The 16,065-nt window shown below is 44.3% G+C and overlaps 1 long non-coding RNA gene across 1 annotated transcript in view; it reads right to left on the reverse strand.

The window, feature by feature from the left end:
* Positions 1-16,065, reverse strand: part of LOC143274519 (uncharacterized) — a 77,585-nt gene that overhangs the window by 39,541 nt on the left and 21,979 nt on the right. The window contains exon 3 of the long non-coding RNA XR_013053146.1: positions 11,119-11,228. This is a non-coding gene — a long non-coding RNA (uncharacterized LOC143274519). The remainder of the gene's footprint in view (positions 1-11,118; positions 11,229-16,065) is intronic.

Raw genomic sequence — 16,065 nt, forward strand, 5'->3', positions numbered from 1 at the left:
TATCTAGAGAAAAAGGATGTTTCAAAAGAGAAGAAGTCTTGTGGCAATGCCTCAGTGGTCCAGGTAACTACCAGAACTCGGAAAAGTTGGTTGAACTTGGGATTGACTGGGAGGCCAAAGATTTAAAAAGCAGAAGATTCTCTCAAGACACAAGTTGTGTGATACTAGTGTGTTTTGTGTGTGTGAATGAGAATTTGTAAATGTTGAATTCTAGGCTTCGACAATCATTGTCAGTGCAGATTAAGCTGCAAGTATTTATACTTTAAAACTTAAATTATAAAGCTAGTTACATCTTTCTAACAACTAGTTTTAATGTTTATGAGCATATGTTACCTACATTACCTTTTCAGGATGTTGAGAAAGATGCATCACAAGCACAGGCTGGAGGCTGGGGCCTAGATGGTTTTGAGGAAGAGGTCTTGGTGGACTCTTTCATAGAGCAAAGGGAAGCAATGCCTTCTGGGAAATGAGTTAAGTTTTAATCTAGTCTTTAGGATTAGAAGTCAAAAACAAAAATATTAAGGAAAGGAAAACCTAATTGATCTTTGAAGTATTGTTATATGGAATTGAGTGGGACTTTTGAGGCCTTTCTTCCAGAAAACAAGGACTTGGTTGTCAGGCCTATATTAGGCCTAAACCTTGGTGCCATGTAGTTGTACTTAAATCATTTCAATGGAAAGTGTCTTAGTGATTGGAACTTCTAGAGCAGTTTGGAGTTCTTCCATTTGAAAAATGTGATATTTGCATGGGATTGTTTGAATCTTGTTTTCTAGTCCCTCCCCATCACCACCCTCATAGTCTGAAGGTAGATTTTTCTCTTGATAAAGAAACAAAAAAGGTGAACATCTTGTTTGTAAATAGGTATCTAGTAACTAGTGGTAAACTTGAAATGGTAGAATTCTTTAAAGCCTAATTCTAGATAGCCTTAAGAAAATATATCTTTATTACTTTTGAACCTGTATTCACCTTGTTTTTTTTTTTCAAATATCTTAAGTTATATTTTCTTTTTCAGAGCTGCTTCTTATTTGGGGCTACTTTTTTTTTTAATTGAGGCGTAATTCATAAAAGGGTATATTGTTTTGATGAGACTTTTTACAACTGTGGCTGGATGTCTTTCTTTAGTCTTCCAAGAAGGGCCATTTTACTTTTTTAGAGTTACTTTTTAAAGTCATGAGGTCAACAACTTGGACTACTATGCATGTAAGTGCTAATGCAAATTAAAGCCCAAGTTGACCTCCAGCAGCAGTTCATTCTATGTTGACAGTGAGAGAACACTTTGCCTGTTAGGATACTGTTACTCGTGGACTGAAATGCTGAAGAAACCCCTCCCCCTATTTTGTTTTTTTGCAAAAATCAAGGTGTATTCTAGGGTTTCCTGGTTGACCTCAACAGATAAACTGAGATGACAGTCTTAGTTCAGAAATGATCTGAATGTAGATTTACAGTCTACGTGTACAGCTGGCTAAGTGAGATCGCTTTCACAGTTCTGCATGTATCCCATCGGCTCCCCATTAGTTACTGAACTCTTAAAACTGGTATTGTAACATTATTACAATGTTTTGCACCAATTTTATAAACTTTACAGTACAATATGTGTTCCTTTTCTGAGGCAAACCAAAGGTATATTTCTCAAGGTTCTGGTGCTATCAGCAGCGTTGATGGAGGATTTCTTACACATTTGTAATAGATAGAAATAAACCAGAAAAAAAGAAGAAAAAAAAAGTGGTGGAGGAAAAGGTAAACACTGCAAGAATACTCAAAAGGGCTGAGAGTTGCAAACGCCAAGATTGGTTTTGCATAGTAAATGGAATAGAACAGCTCTGAACTATAGCTTACTTTTCCTGGTTTGGTCTGACAGAATGATTGAATGCTTTTGTACAAAAATCAGAGCCTTAAAAACAAGGATTTGGTGAGGTTGTAAAATGGTGTGCCACTTTGGCAAAACAGTCTGGTGGTTGGTCAAAATGCAAAACATTGTTACTCTGTTACTCAACAATTCTACCCTTAGGAATATAACCTCAAACTACTGAAAATGTGCACCTATGAAACATGTACATGAAGGTTTACAGCAGTGTGTTGCTAATAGTAAAAAAGTTAAAACAACTCAAATAGCTATCAAATACTGGAGAGAAATAAAATGTGGCTTATTCATACAATAGAACATTATTAAGACATAAAAATGAATGAGAAACTAACAGATTAAATGACTTTGGTGAACCTTCATAATTTCATTTGTAGATCTTTCCATTTCTAATTTATAAATACATTTTGGGTTATAAATTATAAATGTACTGCCTCCAGTCAACATTGTATACTTCTATTTGATGATTTCTGTGTCAAACATTATATGGGAATGTTTCCAAGTATTTTCTGTATTAACTGTGAATGAATAGAACAAAATAAATTGCCTGTGATGGAAAAAAAAGAATAAAAATGAAAATTAAGTTTAAAAAAAGTACATTAGAAGATGTTCTAAGGGAGCTAGAGAATGGCTCAGTGATGAACAGTGTGTGCTGATCTTGCAGAGGTCTTGAGTTTGGTTCCCAGCACATATGTTAGATGGCTCACAACTGCCAGATACTCCAGCTCCAAGGGCTCTGATGCCCACTTTTGGCCTCTGTGCACACCTGTACTCATGTGCATGTGTACACACACACACACTCACAATTAAAAGTAAAAATAAATCTTCACACAGCTGTTTTAAATCTCTCTCTGGGGCTGTGGAGATGGCTCAGTTAGTGACATGTTTGCTTTGTAAGCACCAGGACCTAACTTCCATCCCTGGACTCACGTACAAAGAAAAGCCAGACATAGTGGTGTGCACTTAAAATCCAAGTGCAAGGAAGGCAAAGACAGGAGGACCCCTGGGACTCTCTGGCCAGCCGGTGGGTGGCTCCTGAGGAACAACACCCAAGGCTGTCCTCTGGGCTCCACACACATAAATCTGAATGCACATGTACAGAACCTCTCGCTTCTTTGAAACACTCTCAGTAGAAGCCATCTCCAACCCAGAGAAACATCGTCAGTCCCCATCCCCGTGCCCACCAGCCTCTGGATATCTTCCTCCAGTGTCTTCGAAACACATGAAACCTCACCAACTCCAAGTGATCCATCTGCCTTGCTCCATCTCTGCCTACCAGAGTCCTGGTGCTGCTTTATGTCCCTGTTGTCATAATAACGCAACCTACTGAGTGTCAGCTATGTGCCTGGTGCTGCACCTTGTCATCACTCCATCAAACTCAGTGGCACAATGTGGGGATTGTCATTGTCCTTCTGAAGATGGGGACATCCCAGTATCCTACCATGACATAATCATGGACTTCAGTGTCAGAACTGGGATGTAGACACAAGCCCTCTGGCCACATCTGTTCTACAGATGGGCTTTATTTGGCTATAATAGTTTTTTGTTGTTGCTCAAAAAAATGCTAATTTATCGCAAACATTAAAATGTTAAGACACTTCATACAAAAAAAGCCCAATTTCTGGATTTTCTAGGAAAAACAATAGATGATGTGAATAGTAATCTGATGAGATAATTAACTTCTCTGGATGTAGAAGGGACAAATGGAGGGGTGGTTGCTACTAAACTCTACATAGTGTTTTAGATATGTGAGTCTGGCCTAGAGTGCCAGATGATGGGTGGCATGCTGATCTGTTTCCCACTGTTATAACAGAATGCTAGAGACCAGATAACTCATCAGGCATAGACATTACTTAACATATGGTTCTAGAGGCCAGCTTCTTGTGATGGCCTTCTTGCTTTATGTTGTTCTAAGGGAAGGACAGGAGAGCATTGTACTGGAGAGAGAGAAGACCCATCCTTTCATCAGGAGACTGCTTCCTTGACTAGTGTATCAGTCACTTGGGCATCACTGTGACCAAAATTACTGACAGAGACAATGTAAGGAAGTATTTATTTGGGCCCACAGTTCTATAGCAGGCAGCTAATGTGGAATAGTACAGCCGGTTTTGCGAGTATGTGGCTGGGGCTCTTTATTTACATCATGGTGCACCAGGGAATGGAGAGCCAGACAGCAACCAGAAAGCAGGTCAAATCCTAGCCCATTCCTAGTGACCCATTTCCTCCAGCTTTTCCCATCTCCTAAAAGCTCCACAGCCTCCCAACACAGTGCCCCAGCTGGGTAACAAACTCTGGAAACATGAGCAGTACATAACACCCACCAACACACTCCATGATCAACACTGTATCCCCATTGGTCCTTTCTACCCAACACCTTCTAAAGATCCCATCCATCAGCACAGCGTCACTGAAGATTGAATTTGGGGGCATGTGCAAAGTAGCAGTAATAATAACCAGTGCAAGATATGAAATCTCACGGGACGAGCCAATATCTGGCAGAGGAAGGAGCCTTTCCCAGGCAGGACTCGGGTGTGGTTGAAAAGGGATTGTGATGAATAACACCTTTATCACTCCGGTTCTGTTTTAGGCTCTGGGGTTAAAAAACAAAATGCATATGTAACAAAAGATGCCTTTTTTCACTATCACTTAAGAGAGTACAAGGGTTTCAGGAGCTGTGGTCAAAGCAGGACAAAGAGACAAAGACCGAGACAGAGAGATAGACATAGATAGGTACTTCATATAGATAGGTTATAGATGTAGATAGATGAGAGATAAATGGATGACTGATATATGATTGACAGCTAGATAGTTGGTAGATGGATAACTTATAGAAGATGATAGGTGGGTAGATGGATGATAGGTAATTGACAATAGATAGATACATGGATATTTGATTGACAGCTTATTGATATATGGAAAATTGATTGATAGATGGATGATTGCTTGATAGATGATAGATGACTGATTTTCAATAGAAGGTTGACTAAAAGATAGATAAACATGTTATGTGTTACATCACAATAATACTCCAATTCATCACTGGTCCTTTAGATAACATTGTCTATTTACTAAAAGAAAACAAGCAAACACAGCTGGCCTTCTGTGTCTTTGCATTCTACACCTGTGATTCAACTATTGAAAATATTTTAATTACATTTGTGCTATATACACACACCCTTTATTCTTGTCATTGTTCCCTAAACAATACACTATGGTGATTATGAGTGTTTGTATTGTGTTGGGTACTGTACTCCACAGATGGTTCCGAGTGTATGGGAGGATGTATGTAGGCTACATGCAAATACTATAGCACTTTACATCAGAGGCCTGAGCATCAATTCATCTTGGCATCTATGGGGGTCCTTGGAGTACCCCTCAGAGACATCAGGAACTTTGATTTCATCTTAAATAGAGAAATACTTTTCATTTAATCACAAATCTGGTGTACTATTTTTCTAGTATACATTAAGATACATTATCATTAAAATGATGTTTTCCTATGAACCAAAGTTTGGAGAATATGGATCTAATGCAATTATATTCTTTTATTCCTTACCCTTTAGACAACTGAGGAGAGGTGTATGGCTACATGAGCCTTACCTGAGGTCTACATGTGTCAGGTCTTTCCTCATAAGATTTGTGTGTGTGTGTGTGTGTGTGTGTGTGTGTGTGTGTGTGTGTGTGTGTGTGTGTGCGTGCGCACAAGGCCCTATGTGTGTGATAGCCTTGAGTGTCATTCTGAAGGTGAAGTCCACCTTTTTTCTTTTGAGGCGGGTCTCTCACTGCTCACCAAGCAGACCAGGCTGCCTAGACAGCAAGCCCAGGGTATCTTCCTGTCTCTACCTCCCTGCACTGGGATTATAAATGCATACTTCCACACCCAGATGCTCTCTCTCATTGGTTCTGAGAATCATGTCCAAGGACTCTATCAACTGAGCCTCCTCCCTTGAGGTTTCTTAATGAATAAGTTCATCAGTTAGGAGGCTGCTGGCTTTTGGGACAGGATAATTCTTTGAGTCTGTTCTGAGAATTTCAAGATGCCTGCCATTATATATGAGCAGTGGGGGATCTCTGGACTCAGGATAGCACAAACTGCTGACCTCATATTCAGATACCCAAGCTGAGGGCTGGAAAGATGATTCAGTGGGCAAAGTGTCTGCTGTGCAAACATGAGGGCCTGGATTTGAACCCACAGTAAAGCCAGGCAGGGCAGTGCCCAGCTGAAATCCCGATGCCCTTACAGGGAGATGAGAGATAGAGATGGGAGGATGTCCAGAAGCTCACAGGCAAGCTACCCAGGCATCTGTAGTGGGAAACAACAAGAGACCCTGTCTCAAACAAGGTAGAAGCAAGGACAGACTCTGCCTCCAGGGTGTCCTGGTAAAGGACCCCTGCTGCAGGTCCCACGTGCAGTCTCCTTGCTCTCTACCTCTTACATTTTACCGATGTGTGCTGTGTACTGTCAGTGCTCTGAGGGGGTCAACTTGAATCCTCTGTGGCTCTGAGGTCTCCTCACGGGAAGGGTAAGATCACCAACTCAGGATCCAGGCTGCTGGATTTGAGTGAGCTTCTCAACTAGTCTTTGCCTCTGTCTCCTTTCTGGAAGTAAAGAAGGGGTACCCCTGGCCTCCAGAGGCTGCTGGTGGGAGGGTGACATGAGTTAACAGGCTCAGGGCCTGTAGTTGGCACATGGCCTGTAGCAGGCAAACAGCTTGACTGAATTCCCCGAGGCCCCACTCATTTGCATTGCCCACCATGTTCAGCCATCTGTGCATAGCTTTAATGCACCTTACAAGAAGTCTTGGAGGTTTGAGTTATCCCACTTTACGAATGGTGAAGTGAAGGCAGAGAGAGGTGGCCTTTGTGGCAATACATAGCTCCCACAACCAGAAACAAGCAGAACCAGAACTTGACTCTGACTGCTGTGGGGGTCAGAGGGCAGAGCACTGTCCAGGGGGACAGAGCACTGTCCAGGGAGTTGACAGGCTGTGCTGTACTGTGGCAATCTGCAATAGGCCGTAGTGTTCCGATTGAAAAACAAGGGCTTGGACCAGCTGCCTTGTGTGGTTTCCGGTGGCTTCTGAGTCTTGGCTATTCAGTGAGACTCAGAAATCTGGGCAGAGCAGAAGGCAGCAGAAAACTACGCTCTCAGACCAGGGACACTGAGTTCCTCTCCTTTCTCTGCCAGGTGAGGTTGGCCTGCTGACCAATCACAGGCATCCTCCCTCCTCCCTCCCCACCATGCCTGGGCATCTACCCGACTCTCAGGGCATCTGAGGACAGAGAGGATGTTATCTTGGCCTGACGAAGCCACTGGGTCTAGATCACTGGGGCCTAGTTTCCAGGGAATGCATCTGGTGAGGTTGCAGGTAACCCAGATAGACAGTTTGTCTTCTCCCTAGAGAATCCTTCCCACAGGACCTGAGGCAAGGACAGCTGCCTCTCCCTGCTGTGAAAGTGATTCCCGGAGATGGAATAAGGGGGTGGGCAGAAGCAGTTCTGGAAGCTAAAAACACCTGCAGATGTTCTGCTCTGTGCCCTTCCTTATCTGTGTGGACATCAAAATGATGATGGTGTCCCCAGCATGATGCTTAGGACTTTCCATACAGTATTTATACTATACTTAATACTTATATAGTCTTATGAGCCTAGGCTTTTATCTTCATTTTACTTTATTTAAGTTTGTTTGTTTGTTTATTTTGGAGATCAAACTCAGAGCCTCATGCATGCTTGGGCAAGGGCTCTGCCACAGAACTATGTCCCAGCCTTTTTGTTGTTAAATTTTGAGAGGTTCCACTAAATGACTTGGACTGGCTGTGTACTCATCTGTAGCCCAGGCAAGCTGTGAACTCCGGATCCTTCTGCCTTAGCCTCCTAAGAAGTGGGGATGGCAGGCCTGTCTAAGACCTTAAGTAAGTCGCCCATATAATTCCATAAAGAACAGAGCTGGGGTGTGAATCCTGGTAGCCTAACTTGTTACCAATGGGCCATGCCTCATGCTGGCCATGCCCCGACAGCTCTTTCAAGGTTTCTGAACCCCTCAGACATCATCCTGGACACTGGTATGACTTGATTTCAGCTGGATACAAAGGAGAGCAAGCCAAGAGGACAGGCAGGAAGAACAATTCATCCAGAGTGCTAGATCCAGCACTTCCATTGGTACCTAACGTGCACCTTACAGAAAGAAAGCGAATGTACCCTGTGCCCTGAAACAAACAGACCTCGCCCGGAGTCCTTGACATGAACAATACTAATCCACACGCCTGTGTGGCATTAGTCTGACAGGCTCAGAGGACATGATGTCCAGTTTATGGATACAAGCACAGAGGCTCCAGTGTGGTGCAACGACTTATCCCAAGTTCACACAACCAGGAAGGAGTGCAGACTCAAACTTAAGGGTCTTTTGAGAGGGCAATAAATTCAGAGCGCCAGGCAGCTTGCTGGAGCAGCCAATTTACGTCAAAAGAAGGGGTCCAGTGTCCCTACAGTCATAAGACCAGCCCAGGTCAGAACGGAACCCTGGAAAGATCTTGTCTTCTGTCAAACCTGGGCCAGCTGTGCCTGATACCCCACCACCTGTTTAGAACTCTTCCAGGAATTGCCAGCTCTGGCATTTGTCTTCCTACGGCAAGACACAGTAGCCCTGCACAGCCAAGGGCCAAGGTCACAAGGCTTATCGAAGGGGCCACCTGATCATGAAGACCTGGGTCTGGACTCAGCTATCCTGTCTGTATCCTGTTCACACAGGATTTCCATGTACCCAAGAGTTCCTTGTTCCACTCTATTGGAGTGGTCCACAGAGACACTTGACTCATTTTAATCGCCATATAGTGTTATGTCACCCTTCCCAAACTTGTGTAAATAAGCTGCCTTAAAGTTTTGAAAGCTCTTGTATCTTGAGATAGATTTAAACTTACTAGAAGCTGCTGAAATTAGAGTCCCCATGTGCAGCCACCCGGATGGCCTGCACTTAAGCAGCTTATAAAGGGAGCAGAGGAAATGGACGGCGTCACTAAACTGCACCGTATTCAGACTGCACCGGCGTTCACACGCAATTGCCATTTTTTCAATGGAGGATACTCTGGAACGCCATCCCGTGTAGACATTAGCACCATCACCGTCATGATCAGGATTAGGACTCATTCTGTCACCACCAAGGATTCCCCATTTGACCCCCGACTGTCCCACTGGCCACACTGTCCCCAACCCTAAACCCTGATACCACTGACCTGTTGACATTTTCTACTATTTTGTCATTTTGAGGTATTTTTAAAAATGACATCGTGTAGTATTTAACCTTTCTTGATTGGATTTTTTTTCTTTTGGCATAATTGTTCTGGAGAATCAAGTGGTTGAATATATCAATATTAATTCCTTTCTGTGGCCAAGGAAGGGCTGGTTCATCATCTGTTGACGGTCATTTGGGTTGTTTGGAGCTATTACAAATAGAGATATGAGGGTTCGGCACAAACCTGCACTTTCACACTTAGAATGCAGGAAAGCAGTGGCTGGGTCTCAGGGTATGTGTGCATTTTAACTTTGAAAATTTATTACTATTACCATGTGTGAGCATGCGCACATGACATGGTGTGCATGTGGAGGTCCCGGCACAACTTTGTGGTTCTTTCCTTCCACCTCTCACCTTGAGTTCCAGGGGTGGAACTCAGATCCCCAGGTTTGCACAGTAAGCATGTTTACCTGTTGAGCCATCTGTGCGCCCCTTGTGTGTCTAAGGAATTGCCAGGGGCTGGATAGCCCAGTGGTTAAGATCATTTTCTGCTCTTGGAGAGGACCCAAACCTGGTCCAAACATGGCAGCTCACAACCATCTGTAACTTCATTTCCAGGGCATAGATTGACCTCTTCTGACTTCCTGAGGCACTCAGGCATGCATGTCCATGCAGGCAAAACACTCTTACACAGAAAATAAAATGAATAAATCTAAAAAAGAAACTGCCAAATGTGTTCCCAGTTGGTGTATCATTCTAGAGTCTGCCAAATGTGTTCCAGGTTGGTGTATCATTCTAGAGTCCTACCAGCCATTCACAAGGAACACACAGCTGTGCCAACACTTACTAGGCTATGAATTTGAAAAATTCAAAATCTGAAATTATGAAAAAACTTTGAGTCATATTAATAGCTGCTCATTGTGTCTTTCTCTTACATTTCTCTCAAGGCCAGAGACACTGCAATCTTTTTATACGTTTACGTAGTTTTGTGTGTCTCTTTGTATCTTTGACCCTTTTTCTAATGGGGTTTTTAATTTTATATACGTGTGTGTGTGTGTGTGTGTGTGTGTGTGTGTGTGTGTGGCCCACACACACGTACATGAGTATGTGTATGTCACAGTATACATGTGAAGGTCAGAGGTCAGTTTGCCGGAGTCACATCCCCTCCTTCCACCCATGTGGGACCTGGGGTCAAACTCAGGTGTACAGCCTTGGCAGCAAGTACCTTCACCCACAGAGCCATCTTCATGGCCCTGGAATTTGGGGGGTCACTTAAGTTTTAAAAGTACTGTGCACGATCTTGTTTTTTGTTTTCTCACAGGCCATGGCTGTATTTTCAGCTTCTTAACTGGTTCTTTCAGAAAACTGAGGTTTTAAAGTTTGATGTAGTCTAACTTCCATGTTTTCTCCTAGGGATGGCGCCCTAGAAGTTATGTTCAAGGGAGTTTCAGCTCTCACGAGGCCAAGAAGTTTTCTCTTACATTTTCTTAAAAATTTTTATTGCTTTATATCTTAGACTTATATAGATGATTCATTAGGAGTCAAGTTTTGTATAATGTGTTAGATTTCATTTGAGCTTTATATTTTTGTCTGTGGAAACAGGCTGCTTCATGAACATGGTATACATCTTCGCATAGCTCTCCCTGATTCTCACCAGTATTTTATAATTTTTGTTTTATTGTCTGTATTATTTTATTAGGTTTATACCTTAAGGTTTTGAATAATTGTAAATGGCACTGTCATTTTCCGTTTGGACCTAATTCTCACTGGTTGCAAAGTGGGATTACTTTAAGGCGGCTGATTTTTGCATGTTAATCCTGTATCTTGTGGTGTGTCTGTATTCATGTTCCAGGAGCTGTTTCTTGTTGTGAAGGTTTCTCATTGCTCTTCCCGGAATCCCCAGCTCTATCACCCAGCCTTACAGATCTCTGTGTCTCTACTCTAGGACACTTGAGCTTCTTGCCCCTGCCCAGCCGGTGTCCTGGGGCACAGAGTCTGAAAAGGGAGAGCAAGGAGCCTAAAGACATACCTTAGGGTTTTTCCTACTTGCGGTCAGACCAGGGCAAGCATTACATGAAGGCAATCAAGGCATCCTGGGTTCTTAATGTGGTCTTGGCACGTGTAAGGTGCCGGCTGGACCTGCAACACAAGCGGACAGACACTGAGGTGAGCGGCATGGGCAACCTCATCTTTGCGGCTGCTGTCGGAGTTTGCTTTCTGTTGCTGTGAGAAAAATGCTGATCAAAAACAACCTGGGGAGAAAGGGTTTATTTGGCTTAGTTCAGGTCATGGTTTACCGTTGGGGTGATTCAGGACAGGGACTCAAGCAAAGAAATCACGGAGGAACGCTGCTTACTGGCTGCTTACTTACTCAGAGAGCTTCCCTACCATACAGCCCAGGATCTCCGGTCCCCGGGGTGGCACTGCCCACAGTGGGCGGGGCCCTCGCAGGCCAATCAGCAATCAGGAAAATGTTCCAGGGCCGTGCTCACAGGCCGGTCTGATGAAGGCGATCCCGGATTGAGACTCTTATATCACGGGCTGACAGCTGCGGGAACTAGGAAGCAGCGCACTGTTCTAAACTGGCTTAAAACTTTATGATCAAGTTCTCTGAATATTACCTTTACACGTTAAGACATGATCTCTTATATTGCTGTCTCATGAACATTCCAGAAAAGGAGCAGCTATATAGCATAATGATTAACCCCACTTACATAATGGAGACTCCTGGGTTCAAATTCCAAAGCCACTGGTGACTTCGGAAAAGTTACTTATCTTCTCTGTGTGCCACTTTCCTCCTCAGTAAACAGGATAATAACAGCACCCACACCAGAACGCTGTTGTGATGAGTTAAATGCAAAACAGGGCTTGCAAAACACAGCAAGTCTGCTGTTCTTATTAAAAATTGTAAGCTCAGGGGTTGCAGAAATGGCTTGGTGGGAAAGAGCTTGAGTTTGGATCCCCTGTACCTGTGTAAAAAGTCAAGCATAGTGCCATGCTTCCCTAGGGCTGGGGATGGAGACCAGTGGGTCCCTGGGGCTCCCTGAGTGACCGGCCAGTCTGGGATAGGCAGCGACCTCCAGATTCAGTGAGATACCCTGTCTTAAAAACCAAGGTAGAGAAGAGATCTGATGTCGACCTATGATTGCCGTACATTTCCACCTGTGCAAGTAAACACGCATGCATACACGACACACATGGACACGTGTGCATGAGTGTGCTCACATACACAGATTTTTAACACCTTATGAAGTACAAATACAATCATGAAAAACATGAGGATTTAAAAACAGACACAAGTTCCATATTTGCTTCTTGCACCACACATGAGTAGTGCTGCATCTTCCTGAATCCATGGGGATTTAGGCTGCTACATTTTTGTGATCATGGGGAACACAGCCATGACCATCCCTCCTCCTCCCTGACTTCTTGGACAGGCATGTCTAACGTGTCTTCTGAGAAGTGAAACTGCTGGGTCAGGAGATGTGCTGGTTCTTGATTTTAATAGCTCCTGCCCACACTGCACTTGGTGGACGCCATATCCATTTACAGGTCTGGGCATTTCCACCTCTCCACATCCACAGCAACAAGATACTGTCAGACCTCAGGCCGCTTCCCTCGGGAAGGAACAGGCAGGGAGCACAGCTTCCTTAAGGAGACACCTTCATCCTCAGTGGGTCCATGTACTTACGAGATGAATTCTCCATGACTTAAGTAACAAACAGTAAGCAGCTCTTTTCCACCTAGTAGTCCTAATGGACTTGGCGTCTATCACAGGAGGAAAATACACCCGGGTAACACAGACAAGATCGCTAGTGGTAAGGAGGGCGGTGAAGGGCCGGTGGGAGGCAGAATATGGGTGTTGACCATGAGGCAATTGCAGCAGCTGCCAGACAAACTTTAAGCATTTTGCATATGGAAGTACACTTACTCTTTGTGACAGCTATGGAGATGCTACTCTTCTTCCTTTTTAATGTATTGATTTATTTATCCAATCACTTACTCATTCAATCACTGACCACAGGCTTTCCTCAAACTCACTAACAGCTGAGGATAGAAGATGTCCTTGAACTTCTCATCTTCCTACTCATACTTCCAAGTTCTGAAATTAAAGGTATAGGCCACAACACTTACTCTATGTGGTGCTGGGAATTGATCACAGGGCTAGGCCCAAAATGGACAAGTACTGTACCACCTGAGCTACATCGCCAGTCCCTGACATTACTCTTTTTTTTTTTAATGGATCATGAACCTAAAACACAGCTTAATAATTTTCCCAGGGCCACAAATAAATAGAGAAAGTAGGAATTAAGCGGAAGCAGCTGGTTCCAGAGCCCATGTCGTTAACCAGCTCTGCTGTAGCTGTTTTCTTCTGCTAGAGAATTCTCCAAGGTGGCAGAGAGGGAGCCCACACAACACAAGAGTGTTCCGAGTGCCCCGTGGCACAGAGCAGCAGCAGTGACACGTGTGTCTGTTAAACTGATGGCCTTCCTTTGGGTATCTAAGTTGACTTAAGCCATAAGATTGGATGAGCAGGCTGTGAAGTCCTGGCTGCCATTCCTCTTCAGTGGAGACGAAAACTGGAGCTCGGGCAGTTAACAGCTTTGCCTACAGTTACAGTGGCAGAGCGGCAGTGCAAATCTATCCCTCATTCTGCCTTCCTGCTGGGTGTGGTAGGCAGGGCGCACCCCAAATATGTGCATATTTTAATTTCTGGAACCTAGAAGTTGTATTACAAGGCAAACATTTTGCAGTGTGGTTAGGTTATAGATCTTTAGGAGATTGTCCTACCAGGTCAGCAGAGGAGCTCCTCAAAGCAGAGAATGTGGGCTGTGGTGTAGCTCAGTGATAGAGGGTTAGTAGCATGTGTGAGACTTAGATCCACCCCAGAAACTCTCAAAAAAGAAAACAAAACCCAAGAAGCAGAGAACCTCCTGTGACTGGTGTCAGAGAGGTTTAGCAGAACAGGCCAGAAGGGTTTGGAGCGAGTGACATTCATTGAGCTCTGGTTGCAGAGCTCACTGGGAAAGCACGAGAGGCAACTGGGCGGCCTGGAGGAGTGGAGGAGACCAGCCCTCAGCTACTAACTGGACCTCATTTCTACAACCATTCAAATGGAAATCAGCCTGCAACCTACGACCTCAGAAGCAGACATCTCCAGAACTTCCCAAAAGAGTGCAGACCTGTGAGATTCTAAGCAGGGGACCCCATGGTCCCTGAGCTTCCAACCTCCAGAAATATGACATCACAGATGTGAATGGGTTTAAGCTGCTAAATATGTGGTAATGTGCTATGGCAGCAAATAGGAAATGAAAACATCCCTTGTTGGTGTTTAGCACATGTCAGGTGACTGGCAAGACCTGAAGGCCACAGCCACTTGGCAGGGCTTGATCTAAAAATATCTCCTTCCCTGGCCTGCCAAACCCACTGATATTTCCACTATTAGAGCCACATCTTGAAAGTGAAGCATTTTCTTTAAAGGTCTTGATGCTAAACTCAGACATAATCCGAGGTGAGGGCCCGTGAGTTGGTTCAGTGAAGGGGGAGCATTGCCTGGAGACCTGAGCTTGGTCCCTGGAACCTACGTGGTGGAAGGAGAGAAATAGCTTCTGAAAGTTGTCCTCTGACCTCCACATGTACACAGCACAGTAGTGTACACACACACACACACACACACAGAGAGAGAGAGAGAGAGAGAGAGAGAGAGAGAGAGAGAGAGAGAGAGAATTTGGAATGCCTTGGGCTTTTGAATCTCCAAGCCCACCCCCAGTGACACATCTCTTCCAACACACCCAGTGATACATCCTTCCCAAACAGTTCCACCAACTGAGGACCAATCATTCAAATATATAAGCCTATGGGGGACGTTCTCATTTAAACTGTCACACAATGCAAAACAAAAATTTAAAAAATAATCTGAGGTGAAAGAAAATAACATACTAACAGTGTTATTTGGAGTTGTCTGGCCCACAGTCTGGGCCCTGTAGCCCCCAAACCAAGGTCAGCCAACTGTCCTTAATAGGCCAACAAAAAAGACAAGTGACAGCGAGAAGCTGAGGACAAGACTTATCCAATGTGACCACATAAAGAAGAGGGACAGGGGGTCAATGGCCTCCCCAAGTCCATCTTTGGGGTCCTTACATGAGGATTACATGTAACTAGAGGGCTAGATGTCTGCACAGCTAAGCAGTGCTGGTCAAGGTGTGGTCCTGCCTGTTACTGATGGATCAGGCTCTAGGCAGTCTGGGAAGTTGTTAGAACCATGTGAAATCTCTTTCTGAAAGAAACTTCCCCTTGTGACTGGCACTGGGACCCCAGAATTTTCTTTCTCCCAGCCTGAGATTCTGACTTCCTGGGGTCCACTGTTTCAGTAGTCTGATAGGCAGAGGGTCTGTCTTTAGAATACCTTGATCCTGCCAGGATGGAGCTGCTTCCCAGCACAGAGGACAGGCCATGCTGATTGAGGACTTCCTCCAGAGGGAAGTGGGAAAGCCCTGAACAGAATACAAGGACCAAAGGCCACTGGTGACAGGAAAGATAGAAATGTGACCTCTGTTACAATTTTATCTGGAGCTGCCCCACAGTGCGGCTGAGAAGAATACAGACTTGCTTTGGGGCAGTACAAGGGCAGCAGCACATCCCGGGATGTCAATGTGTCAATGGTGAAGAGTGTAAACGTCCTCAAAGGCCAGGCAATCCAGTGAGAGAATGAGCGAGTATTTATGATGTTCATTTTTTAGGCATGGTCTTTACTTGAATGTTAACCAGTGTTCTCTATGTGTATGTGAATCCTTGAGTGCATGTTCATGTGTGCATGAGCACATGTGTGTGTGGGGGGGGTGTGTGAGAGTGCTTGTGGAGGCTGGAGGGTAACTTTGGTGTCCTTCCTCAGCTACCCTTCACCTGTCCTTTTTCTTGAGACAGGGTCTCTCACTGGCCTGGAGTTTGCCAAGTGGGATAGACTGGTGGCTACTGA

Source organism: Peromyscus maniculatus, chromosome 8, assembly GCF_049852395.1.
Source record: "Peromyscus maniculatus bairdii isolate BWxNUB_F1_BW_parent chromosome 8, HU_Pman_BW_mat_3.1, whole genome shotgun sequence".
Taxonomy (NCBI): domain Eukaryota; kingdom Metazoa; phylum Chordata; class Mammalia; order Rodentia; family Cricetidae; genus Peromyscus; species Peromyscus maniculatus.